Source organism: Eschrichtius robustus, chromosome 16 (assembly GCF_028021215.1).
Source record: "Eschrichtius robustus isolate mEscRob2 chromosome 16, mEscRob2.pri, whole genome shotgun sequence".
Taxonomy (NCBI): domain Eukaryota; kingdom Metazoa; phylum Chordata; class Mammalia; order Artiodactyla; family Eschrichtiidae; genus Eschrichtius; species Eschrichtius robustus.
The window spans coordinates 51050587-51071483 of NC_090839.1; the positions used below are offsets into that span (position 1 = coordinate 51050587).

The 20897-nt window shown below is 44.4% G+C and overlaps 1 long non-coding RNA gene and 1 pseudogene across 1 annotated transcript in view; both read right to left on the bottom strand.

Moving 5' to 3' along the window:
• LOC137749618 (uncharacterized) overlaps positions 1 to 20897 on the bottom strand; it is a 238153-nt gene that overhangs the window by 78416 nt on the left and 138840 nt on the right. The gene's annotated exons all lie outside the window — the stretch shown is intronic.
• On the bottom strand, positions 17751 to 18368 carry LOC137750022 (protein lin-28 homolog A pseudogene; annotated as a pseudogene).

Here is a 20897-nt window from a genome sequence, read left to right on the forward strand (position 1 = left end):
CATTTCAGATCATTCTCCCAATTCAAAACTGGGCCTTAGAGCCTTCACTCTCACCAAACACCCCCAGTTCATCCCTTCCCCAATATCACCTGCTTCTCCCTAGGTCAATTTCACATCCTCCAACAAGTGGAGGGAAAATATAGCTGAGACCGATGAGTTTTCAAGAGTGAGGAAGAAACTTCATCTGCAAGCCTCACTACTCTTCCCCCAACCCTCGCCTTGCTCCTTCAAAGAATCTTGGCATATTTATTTCCTCTTTTGTCTTCTATTCTGCTAGATTCCTATTCATCTTTGGAGATAATTAGTTCAGAGTCATTATGATTATTTTGCCTTCTAGTTCATCTTGTCTTCCAGGAGGAGAAACAAAATGGCAAAGCCTGATAGAATTTTTGTCTCTGTTGGGACCTCAAGGTGGTTGGAGCATTTATTTTCACAGATGTTTCATTTATTCCTGGACTGCCTACACATCTTTTTAATTCACTCTTCTCAAAATTTGGGCAGATTTCTAAAGATTTTTTCCACATCTTCTTTCCTCTACACTGCTTTGGGGTGGGGTAGGGGCTCTGAGTCATGACAAGATCTGTCGTTCACTTCTATCCCTGCCATTTTTCAAATATTAGAACATAGAGTGTTGTGCTCTTATCTTATTTAATTTCTTCTGGTCACCTTTCTTGATTTTTAATTTCTGTCCAACTTGCAGGTTTAAAAAAGAGTGAGTTTGCACACAGCATCATTCTTACCCCTGACATGCAAGAGTAATCATTTTAAACTAATAATATATCAACACATAGCCAGTTACAGCTTATCACTACAAAAGGCTGTGATATATACCAAGCACAATTTATACCCACAGCTTATCATTTTAGTTCAGCTGTGATAATTAAGTAATGCAATATTATGTCACCAAAATTATACTTTATGCAATGCACCAAAAACAACCTGGCAATATTATTTTTTGAACAACCCTTAAAAATGTTATTTGATAATAACAAGCTGTAGGAATAGTGATTTGGTATAAACGCTGAAGCTCAATTTCAGAAGAGATAGGCAGTGAAGACTCATCAAAAGCACCTGGAAATTAGGTGCTGGAAATAAATCTACAAATTAGATCATGTATAAGCTAATAAAATTCTTGGTGTCTTTGTTTTTCCATCTATAGAAGAATAATTATACTCCCCAATCCCTTTCATTGGGAATTTGTCTTCCAGCTCGGCTAGAATTTGCAAGGATGGTCTGTGAAAGAAGGATGAAAGCTGGGGCACAGAACTCAGGATTCTGAGTGGTAAGGATCTCCTACCACCACAACTCATGCAGGCGTCGTTGTGCAGAACACAAGGAGAAAGATTCAAGAGCAACCACCGATGACCTGAGGGTGGTTGGATATGCAGAAGGCATCCCCCCTTGACAACCTCTCCCCTCAGGTCATATGCCTCCTCCTGGTTTGCTCCTGGACTCTAGGTTGGGACCTTCATTGCTCATTTGGACTTATTCTTAGTTGTTACCTGGGACTATGCTGTATTGGGCATTTAAACATGAGCACACCTGCCCTGTATGCGGACTTTCTCCCTGGTCATAGTGGAAGCCTCTTCAACTGGTTGGATCAGCCCAAACAAAGCCACACCTTTCACTTGTTCTACATTTTGGAAATATCTCCACGTGTTTCTAAGGCACATTCAGATTTGGCAATCACTGAGGACCTTAAGTTAGACAGCCTCAAATTTTAATCCGATAGACCTCTCTGAACCTCCATGTCTTAGGCTGTGAGGGGGCACCAGTGCAGAACCTCTGCCCTCAGCTGTTAGAACCATCAGAAGAGAAGGTGCAGGATCAGTGCTCCCTCCAGGTCTGGCCACACGAGACAAGGCATCACTGTCATCGCTGTCCTCATGCCTCTCCCTTTCTTCCTCGGAAGAGTCCACATGAAACCCAGCATGTTGTTCCCTATTCCTTCCTCTTTCTGTTGAGTTTGTTTTTGCTGTTCTCTCAACTCCTCTGCTTGTTTTATGTTTCCTCTGCCACAGCCAACAGCATCCCTTGTCATCCTGCAGCTCTTCTACCCTCTGGTCCAGCCCGGTAAATTGGCAGCTAGACGGGGACCTCCCCCTTCTTTCCCCTTTGGTAACCATAAGTTTGTTTTCTGTGTCTGTGAGTCTGTTTCTGTTTTGTAAATAAGTTCATTTGTATTATTTTCTTAGATTCCACATGTAAATCATATCATATAATATGTGTCTTTCTCTGTCTGACTTCACTTAGTATGATAATCTCTCATTCCCACCTATATCCCAAGAGTCAGTCAGTCACATTGTCAAGCCCAAATCAAAAGGGTTGAAAAGCAAACTCCTCCCACAGGGAGCAAAACAAAGGGTCTTCTTGTGAGTGAGCTACATGGAAAATGATTCTTCCTTCTGATTTTATGCATTAACTGGGCTTCTCTATGCTTCTCTTTCCATCACCTGAAAGTTCCCCAGAGCAACCTGGGTTTACGACCAGCACTCAGTGAGCCTGGAGCCAGCTAACAGAAGGTTGAAGTGATCCAGGTGGCAGTGATAGGGATGTCCCTGGGATAGAGGGTAGGCCACTTGAGGTGAAAGAAGAGGCACGTTGAAGGAAGAAGTAATAAGATTTGATGGTAGGCTGGGTAGAGTAATAAAAGCAGGCCGGGTTCAAGGAGGACTCTGAGATTTCTAATTTGGAAAAGTGGAAGAGTAGCGGTATCAGTAAAAAAAAGAAAAAAAAAAAAAAAAGGAATTATCACAAAAGGCAATTCTAGTGTTGGAACCATCTGGGACATAAGAGTTCAGTTGTTATGTTACTCTGTCACTAGGACATTGAGAATCATAGCAATTTTTGCATTCTAGAAGTAGTTGATTTTATAGTCAGTTCTAGTAAAGAGGTTCCTATTTTTTCTCCCACTGGCTTTCATTGAAAAGTAAGAAATAAGTTCCTATAGGAAAAAAGGATCAGAATCTCCCAATTGATATGATTTTCTGTTTTCTTTTATTGGGGTGGGGGGGGTGGGGGGGTGTGGAATAACAGTGTAAATAGCAGTGTTGGAATATCTTGAAATCTCTTCCCAATAATGGCACCTCCCCTCCACTGCCACCACTCTAGTCCCAGTCCTCACATTAAAACTTAACTCCTCTCGGGACTCCCCGTGTGGCACAGTGGTTAAGAATCTGCCTGCCAATGCAGGAGACATGGGTTCGATCCTTGGCCCGGGAAGATCCTACGTGCCTTGGAGCAACTAAGCCCGTGCGCCACAACTACTGAGGCTGCGAGCCACAACTACTGAGCCCACGTGCCACAACTACTGAAGCCTGCGCGCCTAGAGCCCGTGCTCTGCAACAAGAGAAGCCACCGCAATGAGAAGCCCGTGCACTGCAACGAAGAGTGGCCCCCGCTTGACGCAACTAGAGAAAGCCTGCACGCAGCAATGAAGACCCAACACAGCCAAAAATAAATTAATTAATTAAAAAAAAAAAAACTTAACTCCTCTCCTCTTTTTAGCCTGGTTGCTTCTGTGTTTAATAGATTTAGCATCAATTAAACTCCCTTATAATATATATGTTTCAAGTGAGCTGGCCAAAACAAGAGATGTCCACTGTAGCTTTCAATTCACAGTTAATGTCTTAACTATTCTTCCAGTAGAATTATTCTAAAGCACTGAAGTTACAGACGACCACTTATACCACTGTTTAATGGGACATCAATGTATTTTAGATATGAGCATAAAGCAGCAGTCTCATCCTAGCAAAAAGCACAAAAGTACCATGACCGTGTGTATACGTATTCTTCCCTCCCTCCCTTCCTTCCTGCCTTCTCTCCACAGTTACATATTGAGCATCTGCCCTGTGCCTGGTACTGGGGATGCAGCAGCAAGAAACTGAAGTCTTGGATCCAATGGAACCTATAGTCTAGAGTGAAGAGATAAGACACACAAATCAGTGGTGATAAGAGCTCTCTGGGAGGGCTGTGTCAGGGAGAGTGAAAAGCAAATTCTCAACCTTTACATTTTAAGACTATTTCCCAAAGCTATTGTAAACTTTTCTTCCCAGTGGCAATACTTGATAAGTTTCAGAACTATGATATTAATTGTTATAATTGAATATGAATATCAGTGTTAAATTTCACTCAAAAAACTTTAACTTCTACTCTGTTATCCAGGGGCTTCTAATCTAGTTGGAGACAGAAATATACACCTGAAATAACAAAATATGATACCATTTTAGAATGTAATGGACACTATCCCTGACCAGAAATACAATCTGAATTTTAATAGAAAGGATATCTGAGTTCAAATAGTAAGTGAATAAGAGAATAATAGACACATATACTTCTCATACATATTTTCATACCAGATAGCTCTTATAAGAAATCAAAGAAAGGAGACAAATAAATCAAGTGGAGGAAGGTAGAGAAAACTTATCCATTCACAATCTTGTCCATAAAAGCAAAGATGACTCGGAAAAACAGGGTTTTATGGCCATTAAATTTGGGAAATATTGTATTGAGAGATTTACAACACACATTAGCAAGATACAGATTCTGGGAAGTCCTTCAGATTAAAATGAACAACAGTTTCCTCATGTAAAGTCTATTTATATTCTCACAGAACATAAATTTGACTGGGATCAATCCTCTTAAAACAAATTTCCACTAAGAAATGTAGCGGGAAGTAATGAATTGAATTTGTTCCTACCACCAGCAGCTGTGACTTTGAGCTCTAGACCAGGAGAATTCTGATCTCCTCATGGTGTCTGGGTAAATTCACCACCTGACACTCCCAATTCTCAGGGCAAACGTCCTACAGCCATAATATATGCGGCAACTCACGTAATGAAATGTCCCGTGCAAGCTAATTATGACTCCGTTCTTCAGACTCAGAATTAGCTTCTAACTCCCCTCCAACTTGAGTAGGTTTCCACAGGGAAACTGTTAACTTCTGTTGACCGAGAGGAGGGGGTATTCTTTTGTTCATCAAGAGAGTTGATTTATCAGTCTCCCTAGTCATATTTCTTAAAATGAAAAAGTCACTTTTTATTCCTGTCATTAGAAGATTGAGGCTTATTATCATTCCAGTTTTGATTTTTCCCAAAAAAACCCTGAGAGTTCAGAATACTGTTGCCATCTCCACATTCCTGAGATGTTCTGATGAAATGTGTTTGGGCACCACCAGTAAGAGAGTCTACAATCTAAACCAGACACTAGTGCTGAGCAGGAAAGCCCCTTTGAGCACGTGGATTGCTAGGACTATCTGTTGAAGAGGACCTTAGACTGGATTCCTGGGAAGAGGCGTTAAAAAAGAATTTGTCAGGCATGTATTAAGGAGGTTCTCCCAGGAGAAACCAGCGAAGGAGTGGAGACACAAGCCCAGGGGAGGGGAGGAAGCCGAGCAAGGGTGTGATTGCAGGCTCGACCCCACCCTAAGGGGAGCTCTAGAACATAAGGAGCTGGGCCTTCCTCTCCACACTCACCAATCTTTGCTAACAGCCACCTTGGGGTCTTAAACTCAAAGGCATTTCCAACTCTACACATGTGGGCAAAGTGGCTCCAGAAACCCAATGCCTGGCCTTCTTAGAGAATCAAGATAAAGGCCTTTAAAAGCAAAAACAAACAGAAACCAAGGGAGAGGTAAAGAAATGGTAAAAGAGACCAAGAAGATGTGGATGCAGCCCCTAGACTGTCTGATAGAAAGGTTGCAGAGAAGCCCATGAGGACCCAACCAAGCCAACGACCATTGCCTCTGGGTCTTGAAGGTCAACTCAGTTGTCCTCCTTTCACTTTCAGTAACATCCATCCCTTTTCTATGCGAACAAATTCAGTTTAACCAATGGTAACTCTTCTTCCTCTTTAAGGAGAAAACCCTCTGCTTCTACAGTTCCTCCTCTTTGAGTCTGGACATGACAGTCCCCCTGCAGGGGAAATAAGATGTAGAGGGTATTCACCTCTACATCTTATTTCTATCTAATGATTTGCTTCCATTGTGCAGAGATGGAGATGGACTTTTGTGGAGAGGCCAGTTCACAGCACTGGACACAGAGATGGACCCAGGCTGCCTGAGTGCCACTAGACTTGGCGCCACTCGTTGTCAACCCACGTGGATTTCTGCAGAGATGAGTAAATTTCAGTTTCCTTCAGAGCAAGTGCCATCTGTTAGCACCCCGGAAAGTAGCATTGATATATGATTCATTAGCTTATGTATATTCTAATATGAACCGTGAGTTAAAAATAATTTTTTCAAACCTTTGTGGATCTTATGACTCATTTTAGAATATTCTTCCTTTATTTCCAAGTTATTATTTGGCTCCAGAATCAAAATTAGAAGCTGGAGTGAATATTTTATGGCCCACACTGTCCCTTGGTTCCCGTATGCATAATACCAAGTATTTGCAATTAAAGGCAAATGAAGAATTTCAAAAATACCGTTCAAAACTAAAGAAGCTTAGAGAAGGTTGAATTTCTAGTATATGGAGTCTATTCATATATAACTCATGTTTTCCCAGGGAAACATGAATAAAACCAGGAATAACATTTATATTGCTGGCTCTCACCCTGCCAAATATAGCAGACCCTCCAATACTCTGTAAAACAAACCCCACACATATCTCTGGGCACCCATGGTGGTGTCCCACACTTTGTCACAAACAAATATTGTTGGAAGATAAATGGCTGCCTTCATTTTTCTTCCTTTTCTGCTCCAACCCTCCCCAGTGGTGTCCACTAAGGCTTCAAACGCCAGTGAAGCTCCAAGAAGTCTCTCTCGTCTCTAGAACTGGCCTCAGAGCTGTCCCTTAGGTACATTCCTGTTGGATAATGCTGTGTATTGGCAAATGACCAGGAATCCGCCCCCCCAAAAAAGAAAAAAAAAAAACTGAATTCAGGAGGTGGTGAGGCAATGCCAGAAATTCTGCAGCCCTCAAATTTCTGAAGCCATGTGTATTTCAAGCAGAAGTAGGGAGATTTCATACTACGTGCTGTTACCCAAATAATACTAAATATTGGGACTTTAGTATTTATATTACTGTTTGCTTATAAAGCGCCTTCTCCCTAGGACAAAAGGTGAGAGAGTTCTTCACGGAGTTTTTGCAAAATGATGGGCAATATGACTTCATTCTTTGCTTCCCCAGTAAAATCTTCACTAATTCCTAGTACTTGGGGGGGTTAGCTTAGAGCTTTGATGGAGGAAAGGAAGAAAGAGAAAGGGAATACTACAGTGAGCTAAAGGCATGCAGAGGCCCTGCAAAGGGAACCCAGCTACGTATATGCTTCATAAGTGTATTCATGGAAAGAAGGGAGTCTTCTTCTGAATATATTATTAAAATTGTTTGAGGAAAGTTAGCTATTGCAGTTCTAACCCAAGTGTCAAATGCTATGAAAACTATAGATGCATCCCTTTGTGTAAAAAAAAATATTAGAAATATCTCTGCCAATCAGCCACTTCCCACCCACTGTGTGCTTCTCTAGCTCCCACAATGGCTTGGAGAATGTCAAAGAAAAATTATTTTAAGCTGTCTGTCAGAGTAATGAAATATTTTTGTTGCTGCCGGCTGTGTCATAATGAACTCTAGTTATAAAAGGTGAAAGGGGCCAGGAAACTTACTGAGGATTACAAGACTGAACGATTTGCCTCCATATTTGACTCACAGCAGGCTAGAAAGACAGATGATGTCAAGGGAAGAGAAATATTAAATAGCCTTGGAATTCTTGAGAGAGGGAAAATCTTGGCAGTGAGCAGTGCAGAAGGCCGGAGAGTATCACCAGCACTGAGGAGATGAGGAAGGAAGCTGGACCAGCCCCCATCTCGGCAGAAGTGGCTGGTCGATTTGCCCACGTTAGATGTGTGCTCATGTACCCACATAACTGCCTACACACCTCCCACGACTCAGTCACTTAGAACAATAAGTATAAATTTAGCCCATGAGTCCGTAGGTTTATACTTTGTGCTGAGCTCAGTTGGGTGGCTCTTCTGCTCTCGGCTGGGCTCACTCACATGGCCGGGGCATGGCTTGCTGTTGGCTGATTGTGACTGGCTTCCCCTGGGGAGACTGGGGTGACTCGACTCTGCACCACGTGCCTGTCATCCTCCAGAAAACTAACCCGGGTGCTCACGGCAAAGACAGAGATGATGCAAGAGAGAGAAAGCTAAAATAGGCAAAGCCCACGTCGAGCCTTTGCTGGCATGGTGTCTGCCAACAGGTCGCATGGCAAAGCAAGTCACATGGTGGAGCCCAGCGTCACGAGCCGGCGGGTTTCCCAAGGTGGGAAGTACCATACTGCAAACTCTTGTGGTGAAGGGGTGGGTGCAAGGAGGGATGGAGCGGGTCGTATTTGCAACCCAGCACATTAACCGTTGTAGGCTTATGTTGATTTCTCAGTTCTGTGTTATCAGACTTCATAAGCGAAACAGTAGTACGACCAAGACCAGGAACTACTCACATTTAGAATAAAGCCAAGTGACCAGGAAAGCTACTGAATAAAATCTCTTTTAAACCGGTGGCGCACTGGAGGAAGATAGCACCAACTCTAAGCACTGATACAGCTCCATCTTTTTCTCTGAACCCTGAAATACAGAATTCCACATTTGTTACCTAACATTTGTATAACACTTCCCTGTGTGCCATGCGCCTCACAACAATATTTAGGAATTATCCTCACAACAGCCTAGGGAAAGTGGTGCTATGCTTATTTCAGTTTATTCTGAAGGTGGCTGAGATGGCAGATGTGTCCCAGCTACGCTAAAGTCAGTCAGTGAAATGAGGAACGTTTCAACGGTCCCCTGGGTTTTGGGTTTATACCAGCAAACATGTTTCTGGCTGAACTGACTGATGATTAGACCGAAGTAAATAAACCAAACAGATGTTTTAGCAACATGTGTTCATAGCTTCAAAGAAAATATTAAGGATTTTAAAAAGAGCAATTCATTTTCCTCAGCTTGCGATAGATGATTTGCTTTTATGACTGATGACCTGTAACTTTTATATGTGGTGAATCGCCCTGTAACCTAACATATGCCACCCCAGTGAACTTGGGGTATCAGACTGTCCTAAACTGAGCTCCTGCAGAAGCAGATCTGAAACAAGGGTTCCAGTGAAAGTATTTTATTTACGAGGTGATCCCAGGAAGCACAATATGCGAAACAGCGGATGGACACTGCCAATAATGGTGCATTGTGAAGCCGCCACTGCTGAGGGTGACCGGAGCTTCACCCCATGGAGAACTCTGGGGTCCACACAGGACACACACCTCAGAGTTACCCTGACTGCGGGGCGAGGGAGCTGGGGTGTTGGTACCCTGAATCTTGTTGGTCACTGGCTGACACCTGCTCTTAGGGTGTATTAATTTCTTGACACATCTGAACTGCCATGTGCTTGGGCAGAGCAACTCTGCAGCTTCAGAAAAAGCTGACAATAAGGAGATTTAGATGTCGGCAGCGTAGGTGGGTACGCTGAAGTGCTGAGGCCCAAGGCATACGAGCAGAGCACGGACAAGTCTGCTGCACACACAATGATGCCAGAACAAATCTGCTTAAGTGTGGAATAGAGGCATGTGTGCCTGAGCCTCCCTTCTAAAATCAAATAAAAACAACAAGGAGAACAAAAGTGATTTTTAAAAAGAGAGAGAGTGAATGAGAATATCAGTCAATGTCCAAACAGGAGACAAAACCGACCCCACTTACTTGAACAAGGAAACTTTAATCCAAAGAATCATTACCTAGTAGAAGGTAGTTAACTGCCAGAAGGGGTAGAAGAGAACTCGAAGAAGTGCAAAAGCACAAGCACAAAAATCAGCTGCTTTCCCTCGGCTCAGTGGCCACGGAAGGAACTAAGGATGGGGACAGAGGTCTCCCTACCCTTCCCCAAGGCAGAGATTCGGGCGAGGGCACCACAGAGGTAGAAGATGAAAACCACATCCTTCAGTGATATCAGCTAGAAGAAGCTTCCCTGAGCAAGGTGGTGGGGAGCGTGTGATAGGCAGAGGCTGGGATCCTCAGGCTGTGCGTCCCAGCATCAGTACAACCCACATTTACCCCACTCCAGTTAGTCTTCCCATGTGGAATCCTTTTATCTGCCCCTCCCATTGCTCATCTTTCGTCTTCCCCAGAGGCTCCCCAGCCCCACAGAACCTTCCCAAATCCCCACAAATATAAGTACTTTCACAGGGCGAGGCTTAGTCCCATTTTGTGCACTTATTCTTTCTTATTGCCTTGAATGGTAATCGTGTACATTATTTAGCTCCTCTCTATGAGACTAGAGACCCTCTTTTTTTTAAAGGGAAGACTGAATATTTTTATTTTATTTTTTAATTTATTTATTTGGCTGTGCCGGGTCTTAGTTGTGGTAGGCAGGCTCCTTAGTTGCAGTAGGTGGGCTCCTTAGTTGCGGTTCCTGGGCTCCTTAGTTGTGATGCAGTCTCTTAGTTGTGGCACGCATGTGGGATCTATTTCCCGAACCCGGGCCCGCTGCATTGGGAGCAGGGAGTCTTAACCACTAGACCGCCAGGGAAGTCCCCAAGACCCTCTATTTTTAACCTTGCAACTCCTTAAAGCTGCACTGTCTAATACAGTAGCTACAAGCCACCTGGGGCTACTGAGCACCTGAAAGGTGTCTAGTCCAAATTCAGAGGGGCTGCAGGAGCAAAAGACTAACTAGAATTCAGTCACTTAGTATGAAAAAAAAAGAATGTACAATAGCCCATTAATAACATTTTTATGTTGCTTATATGTCAAAATAATATTCTGAATGCAATGTGCTAATTAAAATGTATTATTAAAATTAGGCACCTATTTATTTTTACTTTTAAAAAATGTAGCTACCAGAAAATTCAAAATTACATAGTTGGCTCACATTTGTGGCTCACATTTATCTCTCCTGGATGGTGCTGCCTTAGGACATTCATGTACAAGTAGATACTCAGTAAATGTTTGATGAATAAATGAGTGGGGTGAGCATCTTCTCTAGAGATTCTAAAATGTTTGAATGCCATGGTCCAGCATGTTTGTGTTTCTTTAGTTTCATATGGTGATCAACTTTTTTATTTTGCCCAAAGTCAATGTAAAACCACTTAAGTCATCTACTATTTTTTTTTTTTTTTTTTTTTTTTTTTTTGGCTGTGTTGGGTCTTCATTTCTGCGAGGGCTTTCTCTAGTTGCGGCAAGTGGGGGCCACTCTTCATCGCGGTGCGCGGGCCTCTCATTATCGCGGTCTCTCTTGTTGCGGAGCACAGGCTCCAGACGCGCAGGCTCAGCAATTGTGGCTCACGGGCCTAGTTGCTCCGCGGCATGTGGGATCTTTCCAGACCAGGGCTCGAACCCGTGTTTCCTGCATTGGCAGGCAGATTCTCAACCACTGAGCCACCAGGGAAGCCCAAGTCATCTACTATTGATACCGAGCAGGACCCTGTGGAGCTCCTGGGTACAAAAGCCTTCCTGTGTCCCCCATTTCTTGATTACAGGAAATAGGCTTCATTCAGCCTCCAGGACCTTCCCTGAGTTCCAACGGGCAGGTTCAAACAGTTACTAATTAGGAATGTGGAGACAGGGAGGAGCCCTCAAAAGAAACAATAGTGTAGCCTCAGGGCAGGGTCCCGGTTCCCCCTCAAGGGATACACATAACAACATCTTCGAGCTGTTCTGCAGAGACTGAAACCCAGGTGGGAAAAGTTAACAGTATGCTTCCCACAAGCACTTAGACCCCAGACCAGTTGGAACCAGAAGGTTGATGAAGCTGACACCCGATGACCTCACCACCAACCAATCAGAACAATGTCCACGAGCTGATCACACCTTCTTTGAACCATTACTACAAAACTCACTACTACCGCCCTCCAGGTCAGGACACACAGTCTTGAGGGCATTAGCCCACTGTGGCCCCCTTTGCCTGGCAAAGCAATAAAGCTATTCTTTTCTACTTCACCCAGAACTCTGTCTCCAAGATTTAATTCGGTGTCAGGGTACAGAGGCCGGATTCAGCTTCACTATAAACATCAGTTCATGAAAGAAAGGAAACATTTTAACACTCAGAAGCAGGCAGTAAGTGATCTCAGATGAAGGAGAATTGTGGTTGATGTTACACAATTAATTTTAAAACAAACAAAAGAAATAGAATACAAATTTAAATTTCCAAGTGCAGAAAAAGTGCAATGTAAACTGCTCCTCTGAGTTATTCCATTGTGAGCCATTGTTTTCTTGACACAGTTGTCAGTTTTAGGACAGCCGTTCGGCAGGAAGTGGAGCTGCTCAGCCCAGCTTGTTAGCTCTTTGTTTTGACCACGCTTGCTGAAAATCCAGTTTGGCGTGGGAACAGCAGTGAAAACAGGACAGATACAGTTAACACGACTTCAGTCCAGTTGGAATGTTCTGAGGTGACTGACTGCTAAGGTCCCATCCTCACACTGACATCACTCCAGCTAGCCTTCCTGGATGCATTTCCCAAACTCAACTCTGTTCTCTACGGTTGGAGCAGACCAGGGCTCTAGCTTTTCAGGGCTGCAGGAAAGAGGCTACAGGGCTGACCACTTGACCAGTGACTCCCCAGCTTGCACTGTGGTGGCTCAGTATGGAAGCAGGGATTGGTCTGAAAAGGATGCTGTCCCCGTGAACGGTCACAGAGCAAACGCCGGTATGTTTGGAAAGCGGATGAAAATCTTACCTGAAGCGCATTAGTGTTGTCAAAGAAAAACCAGAGCTGGACAGAAGTTAAAGAAGATAGATTTTATTCAATAAATGATTGCAATAGGAGATGAGGGAACCCAGCTTAGAACTGGGCTCGATTCCAAATACAACCAGAACAAGTGGGGATTTTACAGCCAAGGAGCAAGTGGTGGGGAGGGTGCAGCATTTGTGGGTGGAGTTACTAGGAGGAGACCTCAAGTCTGGGGGGACTCTGGCTGAGCTGACCCAATAGGATTCTTGCTAAGGGCAGGCCAGGGTGATCAGCTATCACCTGAGTGGGAGGGGTGGGGGGGGGTGGTAGGGATGAGGAGTTTGATAGTGGGGAATTCTTGCTAAACTGACTTCAAGGATTTTTGCTGAAACTGGTTTCTACAATAAAGCACACAAATAGGGCTAGGGAGATGGTTCAGGAGGCCTGACTAAAGTTCGGTCAAGCAAAGAATCTTTGTCAGTGTCTCATCAATAAGCTGCTATGATGCTGCTTTATCTACACCCACAAGTGGACCTAGAATCACTGCTTTTCCTATCAGTCCAAAGATTAAGATAATCACTGCCTTCGGTCCCCAATATCCCTCGTCTGTGATTTGTGTACTCCCTGTATCTGAACGTCCTCTGCTTATCAGGACCCTGGATGTGGGGGAGGGATGAAGATTGTGGAAAGAGACAGAGGAGGTGGTTATTTCACCTGCACCTCTTGGATTCCTCAGCTGTCAGTTCCCCTGGGACATCATCACCAGCCAAATGAGGGGCTCTTAGGCTGGGTTGAACAAATATTATCGTCCATATGGGAAGCTGCACTTTTTAATCAGAGCTTCTGTTTGCTTCACAGCTCTCCAGAAGGCAGGGGCATTTTCTCAAAGTTTCCTTCCAGTGAGAAAAGACAAAAATAATGGAAAATAAAGATTTTCGTAGGAATCTATTTTCCAGAAAAGTGTTTGCATTGGTGTAGTCCTTTCTTCACTCACTGTTTCTTGTGCTGCTTCTGGGAGGTCCCTTATTTATATATATCTAAAAAGCCGAAAGTTTTTTTAAAAAAGGAAAATGGCATTTTTTCCTTCTCTGCATTAATCTTAGGAATCCAGTGATGGGATCTAGCGGTCTGACATTTACAATCGAATGCATCGAGATCCAGGCTTACAATATGAGCCTCACAAGCTTTTGTTTCCTCCTAGACTGCGTGGGTGGTCCTCCCACACAGGTGAGGGTGGAGCCTGCTTCAGCAGCAAGGGCCAGCCCCAACCTGAGAGTATGTCTTAGGCGAGATAAGAAGAGAGAAAGCTGGAAGGAAGACGGCCCGCCATCCTGTCAACTGTGCATTTCCTTTAAGTATATAATTATTTGTTTGCATAATTAGCATCATATTTTCACTATGTCTAATTACCATGCAAAAATACACAAATACACAGATGAAAAAACAGTCAAAACCAATGTTACAATTTGTTATCTTTCTCATTCCAAACTTCACCTATTTCTAATCACTCTGGGGCCCACCATGATAAGAATTTTTCTACCCTCTTTGTCATGTACTAGGAAAAATAAGGACCCAGTCACATGGTTCAGTCACTCAACGGCTGCAGGGTCTGACAGAGCCTTCATCTGCTTACCTTTTTCCTTGGAGAAGTCATCCCCCAGCCCTCCCTGTTAGCATTTCTTTCTGACTATGCCAGAAAGGTTTCTTTCTCCCTTTTCCTTCTTACTTTCTTTTCTGTTAAGAAAATCTCTTTGCTCCAAGTGATTTGGCCAGAGCCAAAAGAAAATCACCCCGGAATACACTGCAGTCAGAGTGTCCTGTCCTTTGAAGCTTAGCTGGTTTAATGTAGTACTTAGGTCCAAATGCCAAAGATGAACACTTAACCATGTCAGAATCCTCCAGTCCATCCTAAACCTGTTCCTAAAAGATGTTTCTCTTTTTTAATTCTATTTTTAATACAATTGAACAGGATGAGCTGCACTCAGAGCTGGCTGGTTCTCTCAAAGCATTCATTTTGAGGTACTAGATAAGAGAAACACACCACCCCTCTTTTGAAGGTTTTTAAAACAATCAGCCTTCAGGTCCTGCCTGCTGGTGACCTATTATGCACTTATGTAGCAGAATTCAGGGCAGACTGGCTGTTTAGAAACCACTCAAATTCTCTTCAGTCAAAAACACTACAATCCTGGTCGCGAGGAGGAAAAAGCAGACAGACGTCATGTGTGCCTCCTACAGTCTCTGGCTCAGGACCACTCGGGTTCTGAAATAATCTGCTTCCACACGATCTCACAGATTTTTAGGAACACAAAGCAAGCTACACCAAGTTGCTACAAACTAAAAAGTAGAATTGAGAACATCGTGAGTGCCCTTTACTCAACGTTCTGATATTTACCCAGAGAAGCACATCATATTTCTTTTTTTTTTTTTTTTTTTTTTCGGTACCAATAAGTCTTTATTCATTGTATTTTCCCAAGGAAAAGAAGGGGAAGGGAAAAGGGTCAGCATGTGTATTACAAAATGATAGCAAATGGGAAAGGAAGTACCTGGCACAGCAGAATCAACCAACAAATAAACACTGCCCAGATGGGGTCGCCAAAGCCCAAGGGGGCTCAGTCTCCTGCAGTTCAGTAATGAGGGGAAGGGATGAAGAACAGGTACATGCTTTTCTACCCTCCCTCCCTCCCCATAAATTCAAGATTTCACACAAAGCTTTGGTTTCTAGCAGTAAACATGGAGTTACATTCGTCCGTCTCCTATTAAACAATCTTGTGGCCACTTTGACATAAGTTTCTTGCACCTGCATAAAAGTTCCTGAGTGACTTGGCTATACATTCATCTTTCCTTTCGTGGTCTCCCAACCCCACCTTCTACATGGAAGGCCCCCTCGTTGCTCCTCTCTACCCTAGGATTAGAGATTAAAGTAGGTTTTAATCCATCCAAAGACAGCAGTCTGTTTGGCATGAATCAAATCAAGGAATGGTCATGACTCAGGAGATTGAGAACAAGGGATGGTGAGTTCTTAGCTTCTTCAGGATTTTTGCACCAGTCATTTAATCACAGACACCCCACAAATTAAACATATAGGTGTATGGACTATTTCGGGGGGGCACGAAGGGGAAAAGAAGAGGGGGTAGGAATACAGTTTTTAGGACAGAAGATCTTGTTCAAAATAGGAAACAGGGGAGGGGGAACACAAAAGAAAGTGTAGTTCAAGACCTCCCACTTCAAGAAGCGGGGCCCCCAAGTTTATGTTTCAGATCTTTTTGGCTGGTGCAGACCTTTTGTCAAAGATGCTTTGGCTATTTTTCTCAATATAAAAAAGAAGTTTGTAAACAATAAAACCCCAAAAGAACACGGAGAAGACCAACACATTATATTTACACAAACTAGGCCACCTAGCAATCACCAAATCAGCTACTTGTGAAGTCCTACGAAGCCCAGACAAATACAATAACTAGAGGGGGGCAGCAATTGGGGGAGACAAGAACCCAGGATCAGACACACATCACCCAATGCGTTCTATTGCATTTGCCCCGTTACAACACAGTGAGGTAGGTTTGCAGTGATCTCACAGCATGTAAACGAAACCCCCTTTTCTCCTTTAGCTACCATGACACTAATTATTGCTGCAGCAGGGCAGGACACTGGCTCTGGGAACCACAAAGAAGCCATCACTGATGGTCTCTCTGGAAACCAAGGAGGAAAAGTCCAGAATTGTTAAAGATTAAGGATCTTGTCCTTGCTTCATATATCCATCCCTGGGCAGCTCAAGATGGGTACAGAGATATCACTCTTAAAACCTATCCTTACCAACTCACAGTTTTTACAAAAACACATACAATACACCCTGTTGTGTATGTTAGGCCTAGCCCAATCCAGTGAAGGATGGACCTGGTATGTAAAGCGAGTTCTATGCCCTGGGATTAGAGGTCTGGAACAGGAATCCTTTATCACACATACAGATGACCTCTGCCTAATCTTGGCTTCCCCTCTCTGCACCTTTTACCTGGCCCAGCCTCTCCTAACCTCTCTGTACCACCTTTTCCTGTTCAGACCAATTTCCAATCTTTCAGTAGAAGGAGACCAAGTCATGGGGCAACCCAGTTAAAACCTAGTCTCCCATGAAACATTGAAGATGGAGGGGTTTCAAGAGGACACTGTGGCAGAAAAGCCAGCTCTAATTGGCAAAAATGAGGTAGTTCATTAGGCTATACGCTCCAAATAGTTGTTCTCTCTGGTGATAGAGCAACAAAAAGTATTCCCGCTGTGCAGACCCGGAGCTGCTGCCGACTTATCCCTGAGATTGCTCACGTACCTGAGAACACAGTGCAGGAATGAGGGCCTTAGATTAAAATACACAAAAATACAAAACCAGAATATTTATATTATGAAAAAAAAAAGTTAAAATGCACAAGATACGTCATTCGCACACAGCTAGTGCACTTGGCATCCTGGAGAAAGTGGGACCCAAGGTACAGTCATCCAAGGGAGCAAATAAATAAAATTGTATTGGCCCAGAATGGGGTGGGAGTGAGCTTAGAAGCAGCAGGTCTGCAGCTGTTCCCTCAACCCCCCTTTTGCCTATCATCACAACCCACTGCTTGGGACAGTTCTGTCAGCACTCTATCCCAGGAGGAGGTTGTGAGGAGACAAGATGTGGAAAACCCTGCCTTACCCCTGAGATATTTCCTCCCACAGAATGTAGTGGCTTGTGGGTTGGGTCCATCAATCTGGTCTCATGCTTAATCTTTTCACTCTGGCACAGGAAATATTATTCCATATCCTTCTTGAAGAGTAAAACAACTTCCCTATCCAGGCCACTTTCAAAAGCTGGAGATTCTGGGGGTGGAGACTCAGATAAAGCATGCAGGAAGGGTTACCCCCCAAAGCCCTCACGTGCATTTGGATAGAGCATGATTGGAGTTTCTTTGCCTCACCCCTTCCCCCCACCAAGAGGGAAGAGGGGGTGACGCTTTGGCCCCCGGCCTGAGATATATGGCAGTGCCAGCTGCCCCTACCCACCCTGCCCCCACTTTCTCCGCTCTGCCGATTGATTCCTGTTCCTCAAAACTTTCTGATCACAAACGGATAGCCCCCACCCACTGTGGCTCAATTCTGGGCCTCTGGGAGCATGGCAGGGCTATGGATCTCTTCTTCCTCCTCCCGAAAGTAGGCTGGCTTTCCCTGTGAGCTGGGAGCTTGCTGGGCCTTTAGTGGACACGAGGCTACCATATGGTTGATGCTCTGGCAGAAGTGGCACTTCTTGGGCTGGCGTGGCAGTTTGCATTCCTTGGCATGATGGTCTAGACCTCCACAGTTGTAGCACCTGTCTCCCTTTGATCTGCGTTTCTGCATGTTCTTCCCTTTGGGCCGCCTCTCACTCCCAATACAGAACACCCCACCAGGGCCGGTGACTCGGATAGATTCCAGGCCCTTAGCAGACTTCTTAAAGGTGAACTCTACGGCCTCACCCTCCTTCAGGCTCCGGAAGCCCTCCATGTGCAGCTTACTCTGGTGCACAAAGACATCCACCGGAGGGTCGAGTGCGACCCCGGCGCGGGCAGTCATGGACAGGAAGCCGAATCCCATGCGCACGTTGAACCACTTACAGATGCCGGCGCCGTGCAGCAGCTGCGGCTCCTCAGCCGCCCGGGCCGCGTCCTCCTGCGCCTCCTCCGGCGCCTTGGCGCCGCCACCTGCAAACTGCTGGTTTGACACAGAGCCCATGGTAGCCGGCTGAGCCCGCGGCCCCGGGCCCCAGGTCGGCCGGCTGCTGGCCCCAGAGAAGTCCGGAGGCCCATATTTCTATTTACTAAATAATTTGCCAGTGTCTGAGCTTCGGCTGACCGTCCCTCTTCTGTGTCCAGTTCTTTTCCTCATCCTACTCTTTATTCAAGAATTTAAAGAGAAGCCCTAAGGATGTAAGAATGAATATCAACAACCGTAGTACATACTTAATTTAGTCCTGAAAAAAAGCAGCAGAATATTTTATAGTCCCAGGCATTATCCCCACAGGAGGAGAAAGAGGTTCAAATACGTGAATTCCAAATTATATATTATTCAAAGGATGAATGATTTTTCCCTTAGATAAATAGACCATTGAAGAGGCTGATCTTCCATGCAGACAACTAGTAGTTCAACCTGGGAATGAGGGGCTGGTGTGTTAGCCAGAAAACTGAAGCTGGAGATTAGGACCAGGTCAGTAGGGGTGGCCCAACAGGGGCAAATGTTGGGAGATAAAACGGAGTGGGAGCTGTCAGAAAGGAAGGTGCCTGGTGTGGGCGCAGATTTACAGAAATAAAACCCAAGAAACCTTCCTTCCTGGCTCTGTGAGTGGATGAGATGATGAGGAAGGGGTGGGGCGTCAAAGTTTTGGTGACGATACAATTTACCACCCAAACCAGGCACGTTGAAGACTAAAAGGGACATTTAACCACGTTGCATAGGGTAGTGACTAGAATTACGTCTCCTGAAAAGGTACATTCGAGTATTAATCATTTGGAAATAGGGTTGTAATCAAGTTAAAAGGAGGTCACGCTGCATTACTGTGGGCTCTAAAGCCAGTGACTGGCATCCTTATAAGAGCCAAGAGACACCACGTGAAGACACCATGTGAACGTGGAGGCAGAGGCTGGGGTGATGTGTCTGCAAGCGCCAAGGATCACTGGCGACCACCAGAAGCTGGGAGAGAGACGTGGAATAGATCCTCCCTTAGAGGTTCCAGAAGGAGCCAATCCAACAGACACCAAGTTCTGGACTTCTAACCTCCAGAACCGTAAGAAAATAAATTCCTATTGTTTTACACCTAGTTTGTAGTATTTGGAAACTAATGCACAGGGTCAATAGATGTAAACCAGGATGATTCTATCCAAACTGGGACATGGCCACCCAAGTCCAAAACAGCTTCAATGTTTTAGGTTTGGGTGACCAAGACGACGACACAATTAGCCACACTATGAAACAAGTCAAGTGGCAGGTTCTGCAGGCAGATGCTGAGTTTGGTTTTGGACATCGGGGACTGAGGCACTAAAGAACATCCACCTAAATAGAGATGCAGGTAAGTTTTATACAAATCCGCCCTGCAGGTAAAGGCCAACACTTTCAGCTTTCATGCATGACTACATCGCTAATCTTGGCTTTGTACAGAACTCTTATTTTTTTAAAGCATTTTCACATCAACTATCCTCAATTGATTTTAATAGCAACACTGGGAGGTATAATTATCTTCAATTTATAGGTAAGTAAAGGGAGATTTTGAGAGGCTTAGAAACTTGTCCATAGACACATAGAAAGCTAGGTTATCAGCGGAGAAAGATGGATGAGGAACCCAGGACATTTCCTTCCTAATCAACTTTCATTTCCACCATTGTCATGCTGCCCCTTTTAATGTTCAAATTCAGAATAATGTAAATTTTTGCTGACTTGGCCAATAGGCAGTGAAAAAGAATGAATAACATTAAATCCTTAAAGAACAAAAGAAATGGTTATCACTAAATTAATGTACTTTAAAATAAGAAAATATAAGTTCTACTTATTTTTAAGTCTTTTATCTTTTTTTAAGTTATTTATTTTATTTATTTTATTTTTGGCTGCGTTGGGTCTTCATTGCTGCGTGCGAGATTTCTCTAGTTGCAGGGTAAGCGGGGGCTACTCTTCGTTGCAGTGTGCCAGCTTCTCATTGCGGTGGCTTCTCTTATTGAGGAGCATGGGCTCTAGGTGCACAGCCTTCAGTAGTTGTAGCTCGCGGGTTCTAGAGCACAGGCTCAGTAGTTGTGGCGCACGGGCTTAGTTGCTCCGCGGCATGTGGGATCTTCCCGGACCAGGGCTCGAACCCGTGTCCCCTGCATTGGCAGGCAGATTCTCAACCACTGCGCCACCAGGGAAGCCCTAAGTTCTATTTAATTATCAAAGTTTCTCTGAGAAGCAACTTCCAAACGGTCATGAATGATAAAACCAGGAATTGAAGAAGAGGCCAAAATAGAAAGAAGCTTGACCAGGGATTTTATGTTTGACAAAGATGATTGTGGATACTCAAATGCGGATGAAGGAGGCAGGAGGGTGTCAGGGCTGGATGGTGGTGTGTTGGGAAGCCAGTGGAGGATCAATGAAAGAAGCTGTGAGGGGGCTTCCCTGGTGGCGCAGTGGTTGAGAATCCGCCTGCCAATGCAGGGGACACGGGTTCAAGCCCTGGTCTGTGAAGATCCCACATGCCGCAGAGCAACTAAGCCCGTGCTCCACGACTACTGAGCCTGTGCT